This window comes from Monomorium pharaonis, chromosome 4 (assembly GCF_013373865.1).
Source record: "Monomorium pharaonis isolate MP-MQ-018 chromosome 4, ASM1337386v2, whole genome shotgun sequence".
Taxonomy (NCBI): domain Eukaryota; kingdom Metazoa; phylum Arthropoda; class Insecta; order Hymenoptera; family Formicidae; genus Monomorium; species Monomorium pharaonis.
The window spans coordinates 24,842,238-24,867,737 of NC_050470.1; the positions used below are offsets into that span (position 1 = coordinate 24,842,238).

The 25,500-nt window shown below is 38.9% G+C and overlaps 1 protein-coding gene across 1 annotated transcript in view; it reads right to left on the bottom strand.

Moving 5' to 3' along the window:
* LOC105830188 overlaps positions 1–25,500 on the bottom strand; it is a 128,791-nt gene that overhangs the window by 70,031 nt on the left and 33,260 nt on the right. The window contains exon 2 of the mRNA XM_028189306.2: positions 10,158–10,223. The gene's annotated coding sequence lies outside the window, so the exon portion shown is untranslated. The remainder of the gene's footprint in view (positions 1–10,157; positions 10,224–25,500) is intronic.

Here is a 25,500-nt window from a genome sequence, read left to right on the forward strand (position 1 = left end):
TAGACACGATGATTCTTGCATTTCATTTTGCAGCGGCGCGAAAATCGCGCGTATTGGCAGCCGGAAAGATTTATCGAGCAGTACGGGCACCTGGTATCGATAAATTATTGGAATTGTAGTTGGTTTTGGCATAAATAAATTAGTAAATTACTGCTGTAGCCGTAATGATCACAGCGGTTTGGCAAACAGCTACATTTTACCGTCGCAATGAAATTGACGATTAAATTCAACGCGCGACATCCGAAGGCGACCAATGCATGGCGATTTCGCCGTTCCTCTTTCGGGGGGAGGGGGAGAGAGGGGCTCGTAATTTTCAATGGAAAAAGAATAAGAATAATTGACACGCGGCCTTCAGTCCTCGTTCGATACGCGGAAAAGATCGATCTGAAAGTATAATTTATGGAAAGTCCGGGCCGCGCGGTAAATTCCAGAAATTCTCTTACTATCCCGTTTCGTGGGGATCCTTCGCCTTCATCCCCGCAATCCTGCATTCACGTTCGCATTTTCACCGATTCCATCGCTTCTGAACCGCTCGTTCGTCCATGTCTGTTCCAGGTCCAATTTGTGACGTCCGCGTCGGATTTGACGAATGTCGTGCAGAGGTAAACGACCCGATATCTCGAGGTATCGGTAAATCGAAGATCTCCCTCCCTCCCTCTCTCTCGTTTTGTCTGCTGTTTCTCTCTCTCTCTCTCTCTCTCTCTCTCTCTCTCTCTCTCTCTCTCTCATATCTTCTCGCTTATGGAAACAACGTCTCGCTTCACTTGCGGCCACTTAATCTCTCTCGTTAATTTTGCATTACGATGTAATGCTCTCTACAAGCGCAACCGTATAACTCGCGACCGGCATACATTTTCCCTATCCATCTCTCTGCCTCCCGCCGGAGCAATCTTCCCGCGAGCATCGAAGCGTGCGATTACGTTTCACTTCATTCTTCGCGTATTCCGCATAGCGTAGAGGTGCGTTTATGCAGCGCGAGCCCGGGTAGACCCGTGTGAACGAACTCGGTGTGAACGGAATTTTGAAATTGTGTATTCAAGAGTGACCGAACCTCATCCAGCATAAATCCATTGGATTCATGGGATGCCAATGCGGATCGAACACAATTCAAGATTTTGTTACTCTGGTATTAGGTAGTAATATCCATTTTAATACATGACAGTAATACATGATACAAGCGATATGTCCCAAAATCATATTATATCAATACGCTCCATGAATAAAAGTAAAAAGAGAAAAATAAAACGTAATCTCTAAAATGTTTTTTATGGAAAAAATTGTTGTAACGAAAAAAACGAAAATAATTTCAGTTAAAATTTCAAAATGTTCGGCTGGCCTTGTCAATACGAGTCTGACATATTCTGGAGAACAATTCTTTAATCTGACATTTCCCCGAGATTATCTGATTCTCTTTCATTAAATTTTTCAAATGTAAAAAAAATTTCTATGGAAAAAATCGAGAAAGAGAATTTATCGAACGAGAGGAAATATATGACAGAATTTGATCAATGTTGCATTCGTTGAAATTAAACAAAAGCGGCACAAAATTTAGCGCTAAATTTAATCTTCTGACAATATCAGACTTGTATTAAAAGGGATAATCAATATTTTAAAATGAGAGATTAAGCAACAATTTTTTTTTACCGTTAACTATTGAAACTTTTGTTTATTTTAACCTTTTATTAGAACCAATAACATCCTTTTCCTACTATAAGGGACTTGTTAGAGATGCTACAATTTTAGAGGCGACAAATTTCGAATATGCAAGGTAACTCGAGGTGTTTGTAACTAACGCGAAGATTAAATCAGTAATTTGTAAGTTCCACTTTAAATGTGAAAGCTTACCTAAAGTATGTCTTACAAATTACTGATTTAATCCACCCTAATTCCAAAGACCTTGAGTTATCGAGTGTTCGAGAGACTTCTCGTCCCTAAAAATTTAACTCTGCAGACACAGTTGCGCCCGGCGTTCTGGCCAGAGCACTGTCCAATACCTCCGAGAGATCTTTCCGGAGATGAGATAGTCACGATCCGTCGTGAAATTTAAAGAAGCTCCAACGGAGCAGAGAGAATATAAGGAAATCAAGCTATACGGAAAGTTCTCATTGACGAATCGCGCCGCCGAGCGTAATCGCAAACGGTAGTTTACCCGCGCTGACAATTGATTAGACTCAGGATAATACAGAGCTCGGGTGTACTGAGAAAAGAGACAGAGAGAGAGAGAGAGAGAGAGAGAGAGAGAGAGAGAGAGAGAGAGATACTCTGTTCCGATAACTACGAGTCGACTACTCCGCGCATATAATTACGTTTTCCCTCATCCCGCATCAATTCGACGTAGTGCCTTTCCGTAGTAATTCGTTTCCTACTTTCATCCTCCTCGAACACTCCTTCAGCGAGCGCGTCCTCTTACTCTCTCTCTCTCTCTCTCTCCGTGGCCAGGAGAGAGAGACAAGCCGTTCCGAGAAAGAGAAAGAGAAGGAGCAAAGCGTGCATTTTACCGCGACTGCAAAATTTAATGAAGTCACAGAGAACGGGAAAAAGCCCGTATCAGCATCGGGAGTAATTTAAGGAGGTCAGGCTATGTTCGCTTTGTGCGCATTTACCGAGCGTAATTCTTTATTAAATATTTCCGCCTATCACTTAGAATTTGCATCCGGTGATGTGATTAGGATCAGGTCATTTCTTTGCAAAAACTGCTGTACCTACTTCAGTATTCGTAGTGGTTTTCCAAAAAATTTATGTAACCCGAGTTTTATGTAATGTCGCGGAATACTTTATGGCTTATTGCAAAATCGATAGTCTTCTCCAACGAGAAATTCTTCTTCCGTTTACAATTTGCAGAGATGGTGCCGTGCGTTATTCTTGAAATATTGCGCATCTATGCATTTAATACATACGAATTTAGCATAACAGACGTGTATACTACTGTACCACTATTATATATGCCATTGTACTATTCAGAGTTGCGAATAAAAATGATCTCGTTCATCTCTATGCCATTACCGCAGTTTTTAAAGAGAGAAACGAAAATAACTGAAGGAATGATTTTTCGTGACTCTTAACGCAACCGCGGCCGCACGTGAAAGCATATCAGGTCATGACGAAACGATTTTATCCATTCTCAGATTCAAAGGGGAAATATCGAGAATTTTCTGAACTTTAACGTGGGCTCGCTCATAAGATGCGAATCGCTCGCTCATGCGAGAATCGTCGCGCTTTTGCTTTTGATAAAGCCTAACGGCAGGATTTTTAATACCGCTATGCCGCCATCTATCTATCCATCCATTCATCTGTCTATTCATCCAGTCAGCCAGGCATCCATCCATCCATCCATCCATCTACCGTCACCGTATGGAAACGCGACTCTACGAAATGAGTGCGAGGATCACTTGACACTAATCACGATACGTGGGCCATCAAAGTTCGCGGTAGAGCCTCGCAGAGTGGACCATTCAATCGCCAAAAAGGAAACGGAATCAAAGAGAGCAATTAAAAAGCCGACATATCTACCGGTCTTCATTCTTTTATTTCCCTTCCATCTTTCTCTCTCTTTCTCTCTATTTACTATCTGTCTGTCTATCTACCTATCTACCTGTCCAATCGTTCTGTCTCTCTCGCTCCCTTTCGCCTGCCCTTTCGCTGGCCTTTCGGACCTTTGCATCGTCCCTCAATCAAAGTACCCAGGCGTGCGCGCGTGCACACACATACACAGCCGCGCTTACATATGCGTGTTTGTGAGAAGATACCGCATCCGCGTGTGTACATAACCCGTCGGGATCCTTCCCTTGTTAGAAGTCATTTCAAACATTTGCTATATCACGATCGCTCGCTCGTTGCTGCTCGGCCGGTGCGAGCGTTTCTTGCTCGCGGTCCCCCGAGCTAGGAGAAAAGACGTCCGGTCGTCGGAACGAGACTTCGATGGTCCCTCGACACGAATTAAAGACCCATTCGCGGTACTATACCTACGGTGGGCTCCGCTCGCTTCTTCTTGCTCCTCGTTTCTACGTATGCGGTATGCGCGGCGATGAGCTAACGAGCGTCTTAAGTCGTCTCGTAAATACGACGAATCATTCCGGATATTAGTCACAGATAGGAATCCTCGGAAAGCTTAAAGCGTTAATATATTCAACTCCTGAAGTTAATAGGAGAATGTACGATAATGTGAAAGACCGAAATCGATAGAGTTTTAAAAATTTGATTTTTGCACAAACGCGTCGGACGTTGCAGCAATTGTCTATACATATTTGCGATAAAAGCTTTTTGTTAAATATTTAAAAAATTGCTTTAGATAAAATAAAATTAATTTCGACTTCGCATATATTACACTATTTATGGCACAGACCATCGTATCTCTCTGTCCCCAAAACTTGAGTTTTATGTGAAAATTTAATTTTCGCTTAAAATTTATGATCTACATTTATATCCGATTAAGATAATAAATTTGCTCGAATATACATATATTTACACATAACGACGGTGCTTAGTACTTAATGATATAAGAATCTCCTAAATTTATTTACTTTAATCTGTATTACAGATTGATTAACAAAATTACATACGGAGTTCTATTCATAAAAAGATTTTAATGTTTAAAAATTATCAAGACTTTCATAGAGCTTTAGAACCTTTTATATTTGTTAATATATCTCTCGTAAGATTTTCAAGACTCTCAAGAATTTCTGTGTGTCCTTGTGAGTAATATCTACAGTAATAATTCCACAGTTACTATATCGCTCGAGAACTTGTAAGGAAGAAAATAGAGTTACTAGGTATGCGTCGGTGTGTCCAGGCAATTCCCCGATGCATGCTCGATGTATTTTTTAGATTATTCGGATTCACCCGTCTTCTTCCCGCCCCCTTTGGGTCCGCTGTCTTCCCTTGAATATAAAGGAGAGACCTACAGGTGAAAGTGTACCCGATGTGCAGTGCCAGCTTAGTCATCCTAAATGTGTCGTCGGACCTCGAGTAGGTAGAACAATGGCCCGGGCTCCATGCGTCACCCTCTTGTCTCATAGTCGCTGTCTCTTAGAATAAACGCGCTAGATGCTCTACGTTAAGAAGAGCGATTAACGCTGTTTGTCCTGTCCTTATTGTTTATCCACTTAAAATGGAAGATCTTTCGAAACTAATTGCAACATTAATAACTGACTGAGTTCAGTGCAACGACGATTTAACTCACTTCTAAGAAATTAAACACAATTAAACGCTAAATATTATTTCCTCAAATTTTAAGAACATTCTCTTTTTAAGAGATCTCTTTAAAAAAAAGAGGAAATCGAATTGCAATTATAATCGTCAATCTTGTAAGATCTTATTCTTCCACTTCTACAAAATGTTCTCTTTGTATTTAAGAACACAGTTCTATTGATATCACATTAAAAAGGAAAGATTATTTTTAGGTTAATGAAAGAATCATTGAAATTAAAATATTCAAGTCAAAATCTATTTCTAAACCATATGTGTTTCTAGGAGCTTGACTCCGAGATTTAATTTAATTAATAGCATTCAATTGCACGTAGGCGAACGCGATGGAGTAAAATCCCCGAGAGATTCGCAAAGAGACTCGCGAAGACCCGAGGAAGCTAATCGCGTATCTATCTCGTTTCTCGTCGCGTCATGTTGAGACGACAGGCACCCCGCGTAATTTATCGCACCGTTTACATAATCGAAGAAGCCGTTGTTGGGTGAAACATACATATTCGCAGCAGGATGCATGCTTGTCGCGATTCGAGAATGCATTCTAGATACAAAAGAAAGAGGGAGAGAAGGAGATGAGTAATCGTTGGCAAGATATCATTTTTCCCGAAAAATAGGAATGAAGCATCAAATAGCCACCAACTCTAACTTCGAAAAAAAAAACCCCACGTGAATTCAACTATCCAAGCGTTGAGAAATGCATGTCTCTCACACTATTCAACGAATAATACAATCACATATATTATCATATTTTCCCTTACAGAGCTACTGTTAATGAAATATATATTTATATGTACATATACATTGTTAGCAATCATTTCAATTACATTAAATTTTAAATATTTTTTTAACAAAAAATTGTATCTAATTTTCTCCCTTTGATTAAATAGATTTTCAGTTAAAATCGTAATTAAATTTTAACTTAAATTCTGTTAAAATAAAAGCAAAATTTTCATGTAATAAGGATTAAATATATGTTTTTAAACAAGCGCATAATGCGTAAATTTCATGAAATTTTATGTTAAACATTAATGCTTAACGTAATTTGGTCTTTAAACTTTTGCAAAGAGAAAAACGTCAATTATAAAATCATCAAAGGATACAAGACCTGTATTATGATAACATTCTAAAATATATTTGTATACGGAAGACAGTTCAGAGTGGACAAACAGCTTGATTGTCAAACAAACAACGATCCGCAAAGAAAACAGTGAAGGAGACCTAGCTGTAATGAATCCAACAACAACGAACGACCCATCATGTAACTGTTACGCTATTGAGGTAATGGACTATGATTGATTCGATAATGTAGGATGAACTATTTTTGACTTCAAAGGCTAATTTCCGAGATGATGATAAACATTGCATTAACTACCTCCGCAGTCACGAAAAAGACATGAGAATTTATGACGTACGAAAAGGGTAACTAAAAAAAAAAAAAAAAAAAAAAAATAAACGTTTATTTTACAAATGTGATATGCGCCACTTGTTTTTTGTAGATTGATTAATGTGTGGATTTTCGGCGAGCTCATTGGACATTTGCCGGGAATTCCCATGAATTATAGACTGGATATTCAATACGAGTGCCAAGGACATTCATCACATTTTCATATCATCATATTTTCTTTGTAATATGTAAATGAACTTGATTACACTTGCTTTTATAGAAATAAATAATTCATTTTCCATTTTTTAATCTCATCTTTCTTTTCTACAACCTATACGTATACATAATAATATGAATAGTATAAATTCTATAATTATAGAATTTATTAATTTTGATTACACAGACATCTCAATTTTAATTTATAATTATTTTTGTTTGTACTTACTATCGTTTTGCGTACTTACAATTACATGTCAATTACATATTTATATTACAACAACAATTGTTTTCTATAAATTCTTTAATTTTTTATTTAAGTTAAAAGATTTTTGCTATGTCATATCGCGCGATCAACAGCATTCCTCAGAAAGCGATAATAGCTTCGAAAATACTGGAAATATTGCCACAGAGGAATTTATAATAGATGCACAATTTAAAGAGACATTAATAAATGGATGGCGATATAAATATTGAGTAAAGGTCTGCAGTTTCGAATTCGATTTCTCGGATGTATATCGCACTACGCGGATTGCGTTTAAAATTGATAGCCCGATCAACGACACCCGCCTCCTACAATTGAATCTTCTGATAAATTCCCCATCTATCTCGACACGCAACTTCTACGACGCCAACGTACCAACATACCCTGCATACGCCCGAGTCAAATAATTTCACGAATTGTAATGTCGCCGATAAATCAATCCTCGTCGTTCTGATCCACAACGCAATTGTCTTTGTATTCACGAGTACAATGCCGTGTTAGCACGCCCGAAGTGCTACACGTCAATTCGAAGGTTTTACTTTTTAAAGCGGTAATTCATTAGCTTGGTATAAAGGGCCGTTTTTTAACCTACAACTCGGTCTTTACACTCGTTTTTAATTACCTTCTTCCTCCACATAGAGTGCGAGTTTGGCTTTGCTCACGTGGCAACTCTGCAACCACAACTAAAGGATATAAAATAATGGACCACATATATATAATATCGCGAGAGAAAATACAGAACGTTTCTACCGACAGTTTAAATTTCATTAAAATTGGAATATATACTGAAAAATACCAGTTCTATTAAATGTCAGAACATTTCTACAATAATTTACTCTCCATCGACTTTTTCTTCAATTCATTTATCCTACGCTTAAGATAATAAATTGATAATAATAATGACGAGCTGTTCAAACTGTATGAATAATAATAAACTGCATTTGACTTAAAAGGGAATAATAGAAATCGATTTTCAAAATGAATTTGTGTGCGTTTCGTGAGTTAATTTCGAAAATAACTCGCGATAGTTACTCTCCAATGGACACGTAGAATGACCGTTCAATATTTAAATGTTTAGTTCGACTTTTCAAGCTCCAGGTTTTATCGTGAATCGAAAAGCTAACAAAAAAGAGTGTAGCTCTCTCGAGCACGTTACAATACTCCTGTGTCCATTTCTCCTACGCGGCTGAAAATGCGCGCGCTCTTTCTCTTTCTCTCTCTCTCTCTTTCACTCGCTCGCTCATCGCGTTAAAATTCCGAGGACCAGTAGTCGCTCTTTGTATCCGATATATATCGGGAGCGCACCACAGGATGCATCCGGGAGAAGCCCAGAAAGAGGTGCGCAAGGTGGTACAATATAAAATCAACCGTTCATTTAAATATAAACGAGCCGCGTTGGACAAATAACGTTTCGTCGGAACGATGAACACGTTATCCCCCGCACCTCTAATTCACGATCTCCTCTTGGACGCACCAAGACGACGATACAGTGCCGTGGCATCATGTATAGCATAAGCCATATTTACATATCTTGATACATACACATGAGAAAAATCGATGGCAGCCACTATGGCCAATCAGAAAGCGGAAGGCAGACCCTACGCACCGACGTTGTACGTGGCCATCGCTCCGGATATATGGAATATATAGGGTGTCCCAAACCTATCAAAAAGTATTCTAAAGAAGAGAAGATAAGAGAATATCAGATGAGATGGATATTGTAGACTTTGTAGAGAGACAGCGAATAGACCATGATCGTCGTTTCCTTTTAGAGAAATTTGAAAGTTTTAAATAGACGATAGTTAACTTTCTAATACTTTTTCTATTATTGGAACGCACATAAGATTCAAATTATGAATTACATACATATAGTAAACATCACTAGTAAAATAAAATATCTAATTTTATGAAATACAGATACCATCGGTATTCTGTATTTCGACTTTCTATTCTATCTTTCTATTCTGTCTTTCTTGATTACTTTTTCTATAGAGAAAATATCAAAAGATATCTCCATTTATCGAATATCATTTATTGGTAACAGCATTTTTCCAATTTCCAAATTTCCATTTCTTGATCAACAAACTTCAAATAAAATTTTTGTTTCGATAAAGTTTGCTTGAACTTAAAAAATAATTTTGTTCTCAAGACATAATTCTAAAAATAATATGTCCCTTTTTATTTTGTCGTTACTTTATGCAATATTAAAAGTATCTATTATTAATTTTTTCAAATTCAAATCCTGCTTAAGTCTTTTAATAGAAAATACAGTTTTTTTAATTTAAGACTAGCTCATCGTTTTTAACAAAATAGATTTAAAAAACTCAATTCGTGACATTTTTTATCAATAATATTTTAATGGCACTAAAATGCCATTAGGGACACCTTATACATAAAGCAGGGTACTGACCGCTCGCGTTATTCGGCCGCGCGTTAAACAGTTCGTCGAAAAAGGCACGTACTTAAGTCCACTCTCCCTCTTTTCGCTTCCCTGGCCGTTTTTATCGGTTTCTTTCGTCGCACAGAACCGTAAATTCTCCTCGCGTTTCATTCGGAGGAATAACGAATCGCTTGTTTCTGAGAATGGCGATACATGGGGTAGGAGAGGGTGGAAGGGGGTAGGGGAGCCTAGAGGGAGATCAAGGTTTATCGTAAACGACCAATTTTATTCTCGCCACGAGAGCTATTCGTCGCGCGGGGACGACGTAAAGACGTCTAGACATTATTATTTAGGAGGGAATCGGGCTGCAACAAGAGAGAGAGAGAGAGAGAAGCTTGTGGCTATCCCGCGGGAGACACTCGATAGAATGGGAAGGAAGAACGTGTCATGGAGTCGGCTATCGATGCTTAACACCGGAAACGACTACCGGTTATCGTCCACCATCAAAGTCAGAATATCTATATTGACGTTTGATACTACAAATATCTTGAGAACATCTCACTATCTGTAATGTTTGATTTGGGTTTCTACCATACAAATGATTTCATAAAATTCGTAACAGTAGATAACAGATAATAAAGAGTTAACTCAGCACTCCATGTCAATGCAATCTATGAACTTATTACCAATAAAAATTAAGGTTAATTACGAACCGAAGGTGATGGAAGTGAAGCGTGATGCGAGTATCCAAATCAATCAAAACTAGAGGCAGCCAGCATCTGAAACAGAAATATTGCGTACATGAAGAAAAATATAAGTATCGCGTAAATTTGAATAATATTAATTCATCCTTAATAAAAAAGAAGACCTCAAGTTTTTTGCTTTATTCAAAGATGCTCGATTTAAAGGTAGAGAATGCTATTCGGAACTAAAACGTTACCCTAATAGATGATAAACCACCGATACTTTTCTCCCCCATCTGCTATTTGACTATCTATTCTTCTGCATCATACCCCGCTCTTACCCGATAATATCATACAGGGCAAAGCACCAGGTCTCATGAATTGGCTATCGAGTGGCCCACCGTTTCCGAAATATCGACGCTCGGCGGAGGGTCGTCTCTCTCTCTACGCTCCATCGTTCGGTAGAGCGTATCGTTCGGTATCGTTAAGAAAATGATAGTTCCCGGCGCGAATCGGCGGGAAAAATGGAACAGCAGGTGCCCGCGCCGGACCACGCAGGCAATCTGTCAGTAGGTGGGTCCGTGTAATCGCGCAGCGTTGATTCTTATGAACGTTATATATGCGGCGTTGCGTGCCGCCGTTCTCGACGGACAATTTAAACTTTCCGCGTCCTCCCAGCGGCGTAATTAGGGGAGGCGGAGGACGCGAAATTGGCCGGGTTTACCTGGCATCGACGTGTTTAACATTCATTAATTTACTAGGGCAATAATTTTTCATTCAAACTATTGTAAGATTATACTCCGCGAGGGCGGGAAAAAAAAGCTGCACGAATGGGTGCGTCTCGCGTGCGAGGTAGGGAGGGAGCAATGGAGGATGCAATTTAAACTTTTGCGAATAAGTTATTCCAAAAACTGTCGTTACAATCTTCGTTCATAAGCGTTTAGTGTTAATGATGTGTTGTTCGCGCATTTCAAATAACACACAGAGTGAATCCTAACCACATGCCAGTACTTCAAAGGGCAAATTTAGAGCGCGGAGCAAGAAGAAAATATGTAAAATATATATAAGGAGATCCTGCATAAGGAGTTAAATGCTAAACATGTTCCGAGCCATCCACTTACTTAGTTACGCCGCCGTCGCTTCCTTTCCTTGCGTGTGGATTAGAGCACGCCAGGCGGGCACTCTGTTACCTTCTTTTTTTTATCCGTCACGCTAAAAGATAAAGGCGCTCGAGCAAGAGACGCGTATAAATTTCAGCCCAATTTTTAGGGATCCAGAGACTTATGATCATGCAAATCTCACGCGACCGTTCGTGCTCTCGAAGGTCGGCTGTTTGTTGACGAAGATTTTTCTTGTCCCGCCGCCACACCTTGTCGCGCGAAACAAACGATCTACGGTATCTATTGTACGCGACTCAACACAAGGCGTCGGCATCTAAGAAAAAATCTGTGCCGGACTCTTTATCCAGGTCGGTTAGGTTTAGCTGGAATAATCGCTTTTCCGAGCCTATCCTTGACACCCATCGCGGTTTGCTTTCCGTGTTTCAAGACTGACAATGGACCGTTTCCAAGATTGAAGGCTGGTAAGAAAATCCGTAGTTTTGTGCAAAAAGCCGCTTAAAATTCTTTCCCAAACTAGTAGTATACATGCATGTGTACGAGTGTGAAAAAAAGGAAAACTCACTACGCTGCATTTCAAGTTTATGAAATATTCACGACTGTTCTAAAAAAAAAAATCGAAATATATTCTCTCTTTCACGAAATTCTCTAAATAAATAATGTTCACGAAGTAAATAGAATTTTATCAAATGCAATATATAATAGTACAAAATATTTATATCCTTCTCTTTCTACTCAATAATTGTAATCGAAGATACAGAAAAAAAAGGAAGCAATAGTTTAATTTTACAATCAATATTACTCTGCGAGTTGTGTATCAACTGTAAATTTCTATTTTAATAAAAAGTTCAATAAATAAAAGTACAGTAAATAATATATTGCAATGTTTAATTTTTATTACATTTTTACACACAATATTTCTCTAAATAATATTTTATTCAAAGCAATTTGAATTTTTTGAAAATAAAATACACAACAGATTTCTCTCGTATTGTAAAGAAATCTTATTTATTAAACCAAATATTTCCCCCCTTTTTAAAATATACGGCATGAATTTCTGCATTATTTACCAGATAAACTTCAAATGCGTTTAGCTAAACAAATATTGCAAAATACATATTTTAAATGTTTACATAATTTATAAAATGTGTAAATTTAAAATATTTAGTAGAGATCTGATTCTTTACATAATAAATTTTTATAAATATATATATACGTACATAAAACATTATTGTTTTATCTCCCTTATCCTTTTTAAGGTATTAATAATTGAAGCAGAAAGAAGAAAAAAATCAATTATTATGTAAATAATTACAATATAATCAATCGCATTAATAATTACCAATATTTAATGTTATACAAAAAATATTTATATTAATAATGTTATATATATATTATATATATTATTAAACAATATATTTTGTACATTATATTAATTGATTAATGCAATGATAAAGCAATCGCAAATGCGTTTCTCCCACAATAGTTTACTTCTCAACAGTTGAGTTTGTGAAATCAAGAATTGATTGGAGCTTCTGAATAGTAGGATATTATCATTACGATTAAATTTCCGATCGAGAAACGACATCTATGATCGTGTGTGAGTGCTATTATTACGGTCTGCCGTCCGGCAACCGTCACGCATAGCTACACGCGCGTAACGATCGTAGGAGACTTCCGGAAAAGAAAGAAAACTCGGGCAGCGTAATAATCCCGTTGGAAACTACGGACGACTGTGGGCGCAATTACGGTAATGCGGCGCAAAGACAGACGCAGAGGAAAAAATAGAGAAAGAGGAAGTTTGTAACTCTAGAGCGAACATAATACCAAAATAACATAGATACACAGTGATAGTTTTAAAAAGAATTACAAAATTGAAGAAGTATCTTTCTCCCAGTATCGAAATCTAATTTTACGTTCACATAAATTTTCACATTTTCACATTTCATAGGTGATATACGAGTCGATATACGTATAAAGTCATCTGATGGAGCAATTGTTTCGCGTAGTATACAAGGTTTTTTTTTTGCACTTGAGGGAGAAAGAGAGATCGAGTAGAAAACATTTTTCTTTCAAAAACACAAATTTCGTTGGAAGGGACACCAACGGACACGTGTGATGCACACCGGCGCGTAAATTGGAACGTGAAAAATGTAAGAGACAGGCTTAGGCAAGCTGTTCGTCACTCTTCTGCTTCCGGCGTAACACACACGTGTTCGTCGTCGATCTTTCCATCCTCCTCCACGCGACCGTGAAAAAGAAAGGGGCGCGCACATATCTACACCCCCTCCCCCTCACCTCCCTTACCACCGAGCTCGAGAGAGCCGGGCTCGGCGAGTGAACTGTTGCAGCAGCTGAATATTACATCGCGCCGGCTACGGTACACGCAATTGGACGTCGGGTTTCAACCCTACGTACGTACCGCATACATACACGTAGCGCTTATGTCGAGCGTTATCCCGAGGCATAACTCATATACGCTCGCGCGGACGCGCAAACTCGACGCCCCGCGCACAACAAACTTACGAGCAGCTAATGTTTACGTAGTCGCGGGAATTAAGGATGCGCATTCCTACCCTACCTCCCCCTTCCCCCCCCCCTCATCTCATCTCATCTCATCTCATCTCGGTCATACTCGAGCGTTGGCATAGCCGGAGTCGCATGCGCCGCGCCGCCGGTCCCCGGTGTTTATGCTCGATATTACGGAAGTTATGTATGTCGTAATAGCGCTTTTTAGTTTTATACTCTCTGTCCCGTGCACTCTTTCTCTCTCCCCGCACCTGCTTCTCTCTATCTAGCGTCATTTTACGGAGCGATAAAATTACGAAGTAGAATGACCACCCGCACCAGACTATCCCTCCGCCTGGATGTATTTATGACCGCGATAGCGCGGCACCGGGCGAACGGCCGAACCCATGAATCCACCACCGCGAAATAATCATTTTCATCTGTCGTTTTTTTTTTTTTTTTTATTGTGAACCGCCGGCCGCGCCGCCGTGCCGATTGTCGCGGATCGACGAGCGTCCCCAAACCGCGATTGCCAATTTTTTGATTGTCGCGCGCGCTCACAAAGGGAGACACTAGCTGTCACTGATGACAGATTCCGTTAAATCGGAAGGCCGGAAATATTCTCTACGGAGAAGTCGAAATGTGTCGGTTTGAAGTTGAGCGTTTTGCGCCGATCAATCTCGGAAATTTGTTCACCGACATTTCGAAATGGAGAGAAAGAGAGAGTGATTGCGTTACGTATTTGGAAATGGCACATCGATTGGATGACGTTATGCCAAAGTGATTTAAATAATCCAGTAGTAGTTTACTGCAAAATGCAGCAAAATGTTGAATTGCACTTTGTCAACTCAATTATTCATCCCTGATTATAACCCATTTTAATCAATTCTGTACATTATCAAATTTATAAGTACGTAACACTGTCCAATTATACTTACGATTCGATAGTAAACGGCATAATAACTGACTAGTTTATTCAGTTAAGCTGATTGAGTGTAAAAATAGAAAAAAAATATCTCAAACTCGTCTCTCCGCAGCTATTTGGATAATTCAATTTTAGAAGTGTCATTATCAACAACTTTTTAAAAGCTTTTCCTCCCATTCTTCCACGTCAAACAGATAAATTGAAGATTAACTCGTCTCATAAATATAAAAAATTGAATTACCGCTAAAACCTGACAACCAACTTCCTTGACTTGTGTATCTGCCTGATTGATCAGGCGTATGCTGAGCATATCTTTTTTTTTTCACATGAGAATACGATCGAAAGTTCAACGTTCTGCGGTTTAAAAGTTCATTTCTCAGTTACCGCAATACATACCGCGGTACACACAATACGTTACGTTACAATACGTTCGCATGCGAGCGCTGTTAGCGATAGGAATTTGTCGACATCGACATTTGATATGAAATATTTAATATAAGAAACTGTGGTCACAATTCTATTGAGATTATCATATCGCGGAAGCCAATGCCGCAATTTTCAACTTCCTGTTTTCCATGTATTGTTTTGTATAAAAGTTTTAACCTTTAACCTTTTCGTAACGACGGGACTGATAAACACTATCACTATATACTCGAAGAGTATAATTCTTTCTGGAGTACACAACTCCGCCTCACGTAAACTAGTATAAATATTCAATTTGAATAATTTATATATACAAATTCGAGATATAATGTATATGGTTACCAAAACGCGTTAATTTATGAAAAATTTAAACTATAAAAAACTACTTCTAAAATAATATCTCCCTCGTGTCAGAGGCTAATTGAACTTTAGAGAATTACTTAATTCAGGGATGTAGTGGAGAGTTTAAAGAATCATTTTTGGCCGGTCATGTTCCTATCGTGCCTCGTCCGTTATGCTTTTACGATGTAATGTAACACGTAAAAGTTACACTTTTAATCAAAGTATCGCGTGTCACAAAGCTAGAGGACCGTTCCTTGATCTTCTCGTCCAATATAATTTTAACACATGCTGTGTATAGTTTGTTCATGAATATACGCATATTCTGTAATAAGATAATATTTGGCGTAAAAAATTGTAAGTTGAAGCATCTAATTGATTCGTTGATCGACTTTCTCATTCCGGAAGTCACACTTCATAAAAATTCCCAAGGAAGACGTGCCCTCGTCGCGACTCGGGCTTCGTGACTGCCGGCTCTATGGCCTAATGAAAATGATATCGAGAGAGTGGAGCACTGCGCGGCACGGTAAAAAACACGCGGCAGAAATCGATTAGCTCTGACAATCCTCGACTAACGGGCGCGCACATTTCTCGAGGGAGACGACGGGCCCAGAGATAGAGGAAGAACATCGAGAAGAATTGGCGAAGATGGCGCTGGAAATTATTGTTGTGATTACACGTTCATGCCGGACCAGGGTTCCGACCGCAGGTATAAAGGGAAAACGAGAACGAAAAAGAAAAAGAGTCTTGTCCGAGGATACAATATCCTCGCGAAACGTGCCCGGATTTTATTGAGAAAAGACGAGAGAGAGAGAGAGAGAGAGAGAAGCGAGTCGCGCAGGGAGAAAGCGCGGCCGCGCGATCGCCCGTGCTACCACGGTCCCGCAGGCCTTAATCTCGTCGATTATTTCGTTTGGGGATGCCGCCGACAGATGGTGGGTTCGAGAGAACGAGAGAGAATCAATTTCAGGGAATCAGCTCCCCCGGGCTGCGTTCTGCCGCTCGCGGGAGAAGAAGGGAACGGAAATGCCGAGAAACGCTGAAGAGCAATAATCCTATGTGCGTCCGCATTGGCCACCCTTGCCATCTTTGCCATCCTTGCCATCCTTGCCACTTTACTTTCTCTCTCTCTCTCTCTCTCTGCCCTTCCTCTCGAGCCCGCGAGAGAAAATTAAAAACTTAAATTACTGATCGCGACACTGCGATCGAAATCAATTTCGAGCAACGGCACCTGGCATAGCTGACATAGCTGGATAAAAATTCGTGTAATTTGAAAAATTAAGAAATAAATGTCGGGGAATTGACACTACTTCAACGTTACAACAATGCTGTTAGAAATATTCTGAAGATTGAAAGCTATGGCACTTGCAGGTTTCAAGATAAAGAAAAGAAGTATTTATTATTATTATTAATTAATATTGATTATAATTAAGTTTTCTGATTAAAATACGTTTCATGGTTATCGCAAGACCTACCCTTATACCAGAGCATTTCATAAAACTGAAATCTTCAGAAAGCACGATTTCGCATATAACCAATCTAATATTTATCTTCGATTTAAGTAGCCTAACATAGGTATGTATACAGTACCGCCGGGATCAAATGCAGACCCTGTTGAAATTCGTTAAATATTTGCAGACTCGGACACTGATCCACTGTCTCGATTTCGCGACCCACTGTGAATTACTCGGCAGTTATCGATTATTATATTAGCGTTCACCGGGCCGCACGAACACCTGGGCCGTTCGAAATCAATTTTTCAAGTTGTCGGCATGCTTTTATCGAGGATGTATTTACGAAGTTCGAAAGGTTAAAGCGCTCAGCCGTAAGTACGCGCGCCGTAACGCACGGTCGTTAATAAAGTTTCGGCGTTTATCTCGCTTTTCCACTACGATAATTAACCCCGATGTATGTGTGAATATGTGCGCGTGTATATATAAATATATATGTATTTCTTTCTCGCGCCATAATCCCGCGCATGCACACGCGAAGAATCCGCACATACACGAATGAGTTACTCGCGGCGGCTCGGAGTTCGGATTTCATCTCATGGTGGTCTCCCGTTCCGAAAATTACATACTCGTTATCCGGGAATTTCGCTTACATACGTAAAATTACGTCCGAGAGGGAGACGCGGCGTTTGAATGAACATGTGCACACGTACGTGTGCGGCCGCACTTACGCGTGTCTCTTCCTCATTCAGGCGCAGGCTCCGGCTCAGCTCGGCTCAGGACTTAAAACTGTTTTACCAGAAGTGGCAGCACGTGATTACGACGGTTATTCTTGGCTTTGAAGTTTTGATATACTCGTATTTTCATTTACTCACTCACTCACTCACTCACGTGCTCTCTCTTTCTCCCTTCCCCTTAGCCCCCCTCCCCGTCTTTCTGTCTCGCCACGAATCCGCACACGTAACTAGGGCGCGTCTCCCTGTGTTCACTAAATGCGGGCGAAAAATAACGCGCGCGGTCGAGTATTGGGAACGTGTCGTCTCTCGTTAAATTATAAGTTTCATCACGTGTCGCTTACCGTCCACCATCACGTAAAGCGCATTTTCGACCGTCATTCAACGATATTTGAACAGTCTCGTTTCAACGAAAACATTGAGTAACACGGTAAGACACGTTAGATGAGCTGAGTCCCACCAGCTTAATGTACCACACCGCGAAGATAATGATTTTACACAAAAAGATAAAGTAAAAATTGCCACGAGAAGAGATACAGATTAGATTTTTGGAATAATTTAACATTTTACTATACATAATTCATTCTCAAAGTACTCTATTTTAGAAATTAATAATACTTTTGTCTAAACTTTGAATTACAAATGTATAAAAAATTCATATTCTGCTTATTTAAAAAATAATACAAAATATAAAACAAAAGATTCGTGTAACATATCAAAATTATGTTAATATTATTTTGTCTCGTTTAATTTAATATTATTCTTCCTTCTCTTTCAACAAAATGTTTTTGATTGATAAACGTGAAACAACAGCATGTGCAGACTACAAACGAGGGAATCTTTGTTATGTAATACATAAAACGGTGAAAATACATCATGTAGATCTCCGTTATGCTTACGATAAAACTAGGTTAATATAATAGCTGGAGTGGCTTTCTGTGACTATAAGCACTGGTTAAATAGTACAGTGATTATTCAACATACAATACTGCAATAAGACAGTCAGTACGAATTGTTCTTCTAAATTATAGATAGGTAGAACTTTTATTTCCAGAAGATAATATTCGTCTATAAGCTTTCACGGTGCAATATTTTGCTTGAAAAATTTAAACACAAATATGCATATTCGCTTTTACGATTGTATACCAAATCTGGTATAGTCAGTTTATATTTATTTTAAGTTTATACATACGCTTTCTCGTATACTTGTTAAGAAAGATTACTCAATTTGTGTGTATGCCAATATTACAACTTAATTATTCTAAGAAAAATGATAATTTACTGTATAAAATAAATGTCCCAATTAATACCGCTTTTGTCAATTGTAGTGATAGAATAAAACGTATGAGAGCATTATGTGTTAAAATGTTTCAACTTTAAATCAAGACTATCTTATAACATAAATAAATAATTAAGTACACGAACAATAATTACAAATAAGGAGGCAATATTAAGTATATACGGTAGTAATACATCAAGAAGAGGGGAAGTAGTATTCAGGACATTGACTACTAATAGGTTCAATACCTTACATTCTTTCATTAAAAAGTATGAGAGAGCGTTATGTATTAAAAATGTTTTAATGTTAAGCTAAGACTGTCATATAAACGTATAAGTAAATGCGTGGCTGTGATAGAGAAGTAATATTAGATACGTATTTAATTAGATACGCGACAGTAATCATGGAGCGAGTGCAATATTTGCGACATTGATAAGGCTGACAGTAAATACGGTCATATCTTATTTTTATTTCTTTCATTATACAATACTCAAATAATCAATAATTTTTCGACCTCGTATGTAGCTTTTATTTTGTGTAAAGTTTTTACTTAAATATATAATAATAAAAAATAATATATTTATTATATTCAAAAAACTGTTATCTAAACTAAATAAACACAGACAACGTACGTGCTTGAAGTAATTATGTATGTGAGTTTTGTTAAGAATAACATGTTCTGTTTTTTTTTTAAATATAAAACGGATAAAAGTTCGTTGATATTATAGCTTCGTCCTCTTTTTATCTGTGGCAAATATCTATAGTTACTTCTGCTTTTGTCCCACTTGCGCATAAAGATACATGATCATCCCCAAGTGTAACTATAGCCTAACAAGTCGCGGGGTATACGACAAAATCTGGTTGTTAGCGGTATCTTCTTGCTCGCAATAAAAATAAGATGGCAGGAGAAGCGACGGTGCTCGCAGAACCCTCAAGAGGGGTATAAACGATAAGTGGCGGAAGTAGAATCGCCGAGAGGTTTTCAATATAATCATAAAAGTTTACTTTCGCTTTGACGTTGATGCGAGTGCTCATGACACAGTAAAAGTCATTATAACTTGCCGGCAAATATCGTTATGCGTTTATCTACGGTCGGGGATGGACATTTAATATCAGTTGTTTTTGGTGCAACGATACGACGAGCCTCGGGAATTACTCCAGATCAGAATAAAATATATCTCGCGTGTTACGTCCCACTGCCAGGCCCTTACTTAGATTTCAATTCCTTCAACGTTGAGTTTTCATTTACCGTGAGAGGCACCTAAGTTGTTTGTAAGCGGCTGCTAATTTCGAATGAAATACAGAGTACCAATATAGATGAAACTCGAGATTTTCCACGATTTGTTTCTACGAAATTAAATTTGTTTTTGGGAAATAATTGAATATCTTGAGAATTTCGGAATACTCCAAAATTAACGAACGTCTAATTATCTATGCTGATTCTAAAAATACAAAAATATTTGACACCTAGTAATTAAATTAGCAAATGTCATAAAACTAAATATATAATTTTGAAGTTAATTCGATATTTTTGGTGCTTTGGATCTTCAAAGCCATAGATTTATATACGATAACCAATTTATTCGTTAGATGGAATTTAATAAACAAATAATTTATGATTAATAGAAAAATATTTACATAAAATATAATAAATACATAAAATCACATAATTGTATAATTTTTAAACTTTTTTCTTCTATTAATATAATTCCTTTGAGAGATACTCACGTAACTACATCTTTCAAAAATTCTCCACTGTCTCCAAAAACAAAAGAAATATTACTTTTTTTCAAAAGCTTCGCTCTAAACATTTATGACTGACGACGCTGGGAACAAAAGAATTAAGACATCATTACGTTCGCAAAAATGTTTACTTAATTCATTATCGTTTTCCGCGTGTAAAAATATAAGCGAAGTTCGTATTTATGACGCGGAAAACTTGCAGAGAAAAAGAGGCGGAAAAGAAATGCAAGACACCCCTCCCGACTTTTAAACTTTGGAATTACGTCTACTTCCGCGGGTACACCGGCGACTTAGACCGACAGTAAAATAAAAATGTTGCAAAATGCACGGATATTCAGAGACGTTTTGGAACTTATTTAGGGAAACTCTAACGATCAACTTTCGCACATTGCCAGATCCGCCGGAGAGAAGCAGAAACAGAGAGAGAGGAGCGAGTCGCGTTCAATAAATTTGTCCGCGCTTTACCGTCTAGCAATTCCGCCGTACACCGTGGAGAGCAGTCCTTTATATTTATTTAAACAGAAAGTTAATAAACCTTCCTCTCTACCTCTAGCCAGTTAGAACGAGAAGCTATCCCCTCATCACCCCCGCGCGATATTTAACACCAAAGTTTCCAGCCGTAGAGTACGCAATTCCACTTTCGGTTATATTTGCGCCGTGAGTTTTCCGCAATCATAACGAAGTTCCCTTCCCCGAAAGGAAAGTTATTTAATTCGATATCGGCAAGAGTACCTTTCTGCCGGCGCGGGATCCTCGACGCGTTAATTAACGGGAGTGTAAGTACCTACATATTCAAGACTTTAGTGCTTTTCGATCGTTGGAAAGTACACGTTGCACTTTATAAGAATCAGATAATTTATTAATGTCACAAAGTAGTCGCACATTATATACAATTACACATAGAAACAGATCGACTCTCTTGCAATTCTATAAATATATATTGAAGATTTTGTAATCTGTTATCAAGTTTTCTAAACGATCCTGTAATGTAATTAAATTCGACACAACATTCAACGCAATTGGCAATTCAATATGTTGAGGCAGTTCATATCACGGAAATCTTGTTTCGTTCTCGCATTTTGTCAGATTTCCCTACATCTGCGCGTAAGTGGATTATGTAATTTTCCTCTAAAAGTGGAAAGAGCCGAGGGAAAAACTTTTGCGCGCGAGTTTATCGAAATTGCATGTGAATACGTAGGATCTTTTTTTTTTTCACCGCGATATATGATGAAATTTCGATTGGGCGAGATCGGAAATCGTAATAAAACGAAACTTGACAATTGGATTTTTGATGACGGTGTCATTGATCCGTCCGCAGCCCCGCCTTCGAGCTTTGCGCCATATCTGCGAAAACATCGTGACGCGTATGTACACACCATGCGAATAACGGCGCAATATTTCATGATACATGCACCGGATGCGATGCTCGAAAATAATTCGACGTTACGAAGGATGCGAAGAGCGAACCGGAAATAACGAGATCCGCAGAATGGAAATGGCATATACCTCGCAGAGAGGCCGCGGCGAAAGATTTCGCGATTTAAGAGACGAGATTGTCGTGTACCCCGTAATAAGCAGTAAACGTACGTTTATTTCGCTTCCCGTCCGTCTCTCACGCTAAGCTTGGTCACCGGGGCGTGACCTGATAAATTATTCATACCTGTTTTGTCAAAGTGCTCCGCGAATCGAGTGTCTTTAACCGAACCTTCGCCCGAGATGTTCTTATTATTGATGTACGCGAAAATGTGGCACACGCTGCCACCGCCTAATAAACGTGGGCCAGGGCGAATGAGAGCGAAGATAAGCATGCTCGGAAATATATCGCGCAAATTGTTTAGTTTATATTTTATAAAATAACATTTAGTTATCCTTTCATATCCTCGAATTAATTCAATAATGTTTTCTTTACAGAAAACAAAAAAGTATATAGATATGTCAGAAAATAAAAGGTTTGAGACATTGATATTTTTTAGTTAAAAAAATTGAAATTATTTAAAAATATTTCTTGACAGGCCCATTATTCATTGGCATATCTACCTCATCACGCGCAAAAAAATACTACGGGGTGCCGTTCACGGTCGATTTCATCAACCCTCCTAAAATTCTCGTTAACGAATGTTACGTCGACGAGGCATCGATTTTTGATAGCTTGTTAAAAAAAAAAAAAAGCAGACAGAGACGATTCAACAATTGCCGGCGCTGGCGATCGATGTAATAAAAAAGCTCCGCGTTTAAGGGATCGTCAAGGATTTAACGGGTGTTATTTGTCCCGGTGAGGAAGCCCTTCCCTCCCCTCCCACCACCCTATTGAAATCGGCCGTTAGTCGAGCTTTCGACCGCGCTCGGAAAATCGCAGCGGAAAATATCGGATATCGCGCGCACGAACAGATAGGAAAGTAAACGAAGCAATATGGGCAAAACTGGGAAACACGGTCGATGGCAGTTATGTCGGCGCAACGCAGCGCGTTCAAATATGCGACGCGTATTGGGGGCTCGGCCGATTAAAATGCTGTTCTGGGAGTGCTCCGATTTAAATCCAATTATTAACGGCGAATGAGCGTGAGCATTAAGCGCTAAGTGGTCTCGGCCGCATCATGAACCGTGTGACGTCGAATCGGAATAATCGCGATTGCCATGTCGCCGCCTTGTCATTCTCGATGTTAATATTCGACTCGCGTAACGCGCGTGCACGGCTGGATTATCTTATCGCACGCGCGCGTGCCGCGCGTAACGAGCCGATTTTCGAGGGTGGGTTCTATTTAGTTTACCTCGGCCATGCCTTCGTGCGGTATAAGGGCACGTATCCTTGACTTCACGGTGACAAATCGATCGTGTGCACGCGTAAGTCCCTTTTCAATTAAATATTAAATTATTCCGCGCATGTATTACAGCAATCAAACGGTTATCGTAATTAATAATAAAACTTACGATAAGACGTAAATTCTTCTTTTACTTACAAGTTTTCATTAAACGTTGGGATTTGTTGTGCCTTAAAACTTATATAATGAGATTAATAATGTGATAATTAATAATTTAATACCAAGCGTTATCAACCAACGACTTGCGTGCATTCAAATGTTCTTTAGATTTCTTATTTACTCTATGTAATAAAAATGTTGTAATTATTATTTACTAGTCCTCTATTTTTTGGAAAATATGATAAAAATTAAAGTGCGTGAAACACAATACAAAAAAATTTTTTTCTTGATATTCCTCGTAACAGGAAACTGTCGTTTCCCCCCTAGACTAAATCCCGCAGAACAAATTCTCTTTGGCATGCCTTATTTTCTCGGAGTATGTCAATCGAATACAGTAAAAACATCGAGAAAAATCGAGAAATTTCAGCGGTTGTGTTACGCCACCAACAAAGTTATAAAAAACCGAATTTAAATTGCATTCCCATGCAACGGGCGCTGCAGCCGCGTATCACGAGTGCACGTAAACCCGTATCTCACGTTTCGTTCTCTCGCAAACGGGCAAGGGAGAGATCTCTCTTCCTCCCGCTTCTCGTTCTTGGGCAAAAAAAAAAAAAAAATTGCTGTTAAGCCCTGTGGAGCTTTTCGGCGATTCGTCATACACGCCTACCGAAAAATGCGGCTTGTCACGCGCGCGAGCTCTGTGTAACACTGAATAAGCAAACATTACCTATCTCTAAACGCCTTTGGAGGCAAAACCGTAAACATATCGCGTTTCGCGCGATACACACACGACGCGTATACGCATTACACGCGGGAGGAGGAGAGCCGTTCAACTTACAACAAGCGAGTCCCTTGTATCCACGCGGTCGAACGGCATACAACGGCGCGCGGCTTACGTTACATAAGCGTTCCGCAATAATCTCCAGTCTCTGTGTGCGCGATTCATTACCTCCCAGCATCGCCGCAATACTACACCGTGGAAGATAATTCCATGTTGCGTTATTATGTCGCGCGATAGTCGAACTATGCCGTGTAAATAATAACTCGCGCCCGATGATGGAAGATTCGTTTTCCTCGCTTTATCACGCGGATAAATGCCCCGTGCCCTATCATGCAAGGATAAAAAGCCCGAAAGAATTATCCCGCGTTCTCTCAGTGGGAGGAAAAAAAAACATGTTGAACACACAATACGCATACACAGATGTTTTATGTAACGGTAAAATGGGGTTACATTAAAACGTCACTATAATGCAATAGCCGTAATTCGCGGAAAATATTCCATCACTCGCAGACATTCGAGATTCATTCGAGCATGAACTCTGACCTTAAAAATTCAACGACGTTAAATAAAAAGGGATCCTTTCGCGAAGTAAAAGTTTGTGTAACTAGGAGACAAAAAATAATTGGAATAATTGTTTGAGAAGTCAACGCAATTTATATAAAGTTTGTGAACTTAGGCAGACATTTCATTTTTATACTATCGCTAATTTTCTATAAAATCGTGTGTCCGTGAAATATACTTCTAAATGTTTTAAATATTGTTGAATTTCGTTGCATAAGTGCGGAATCGATAATCGTGCAAAACACCCGCGTGGCCTGGGAAAAAAAATGTACTCTGCAATTTCCCGAAATAACACTTCGCCCATAAATACTCCCTGATGAACAAACCCGTTTCGGCATTAACCTCTCCCTACGTCTCCCACGTTGACAATACGATCAGGTATAAAGAATCGATTTTGCGATAAAAAAGGCGAGTCCTGCACCACGCTTTGATTTATTACTTGACAAACACGCTCGCAACAAGCCAACGTTCGCGATGCGGGCGCTTTTTTGCCTTCGGGCTCGAGAGGAAAGAGCCCGAAAAAAAAAAAGAAAGAGGGAGAGGAGAAAGAAAAAGGTCGAACAATTCGCGCCGCGATTACGTTTGCACTGTCA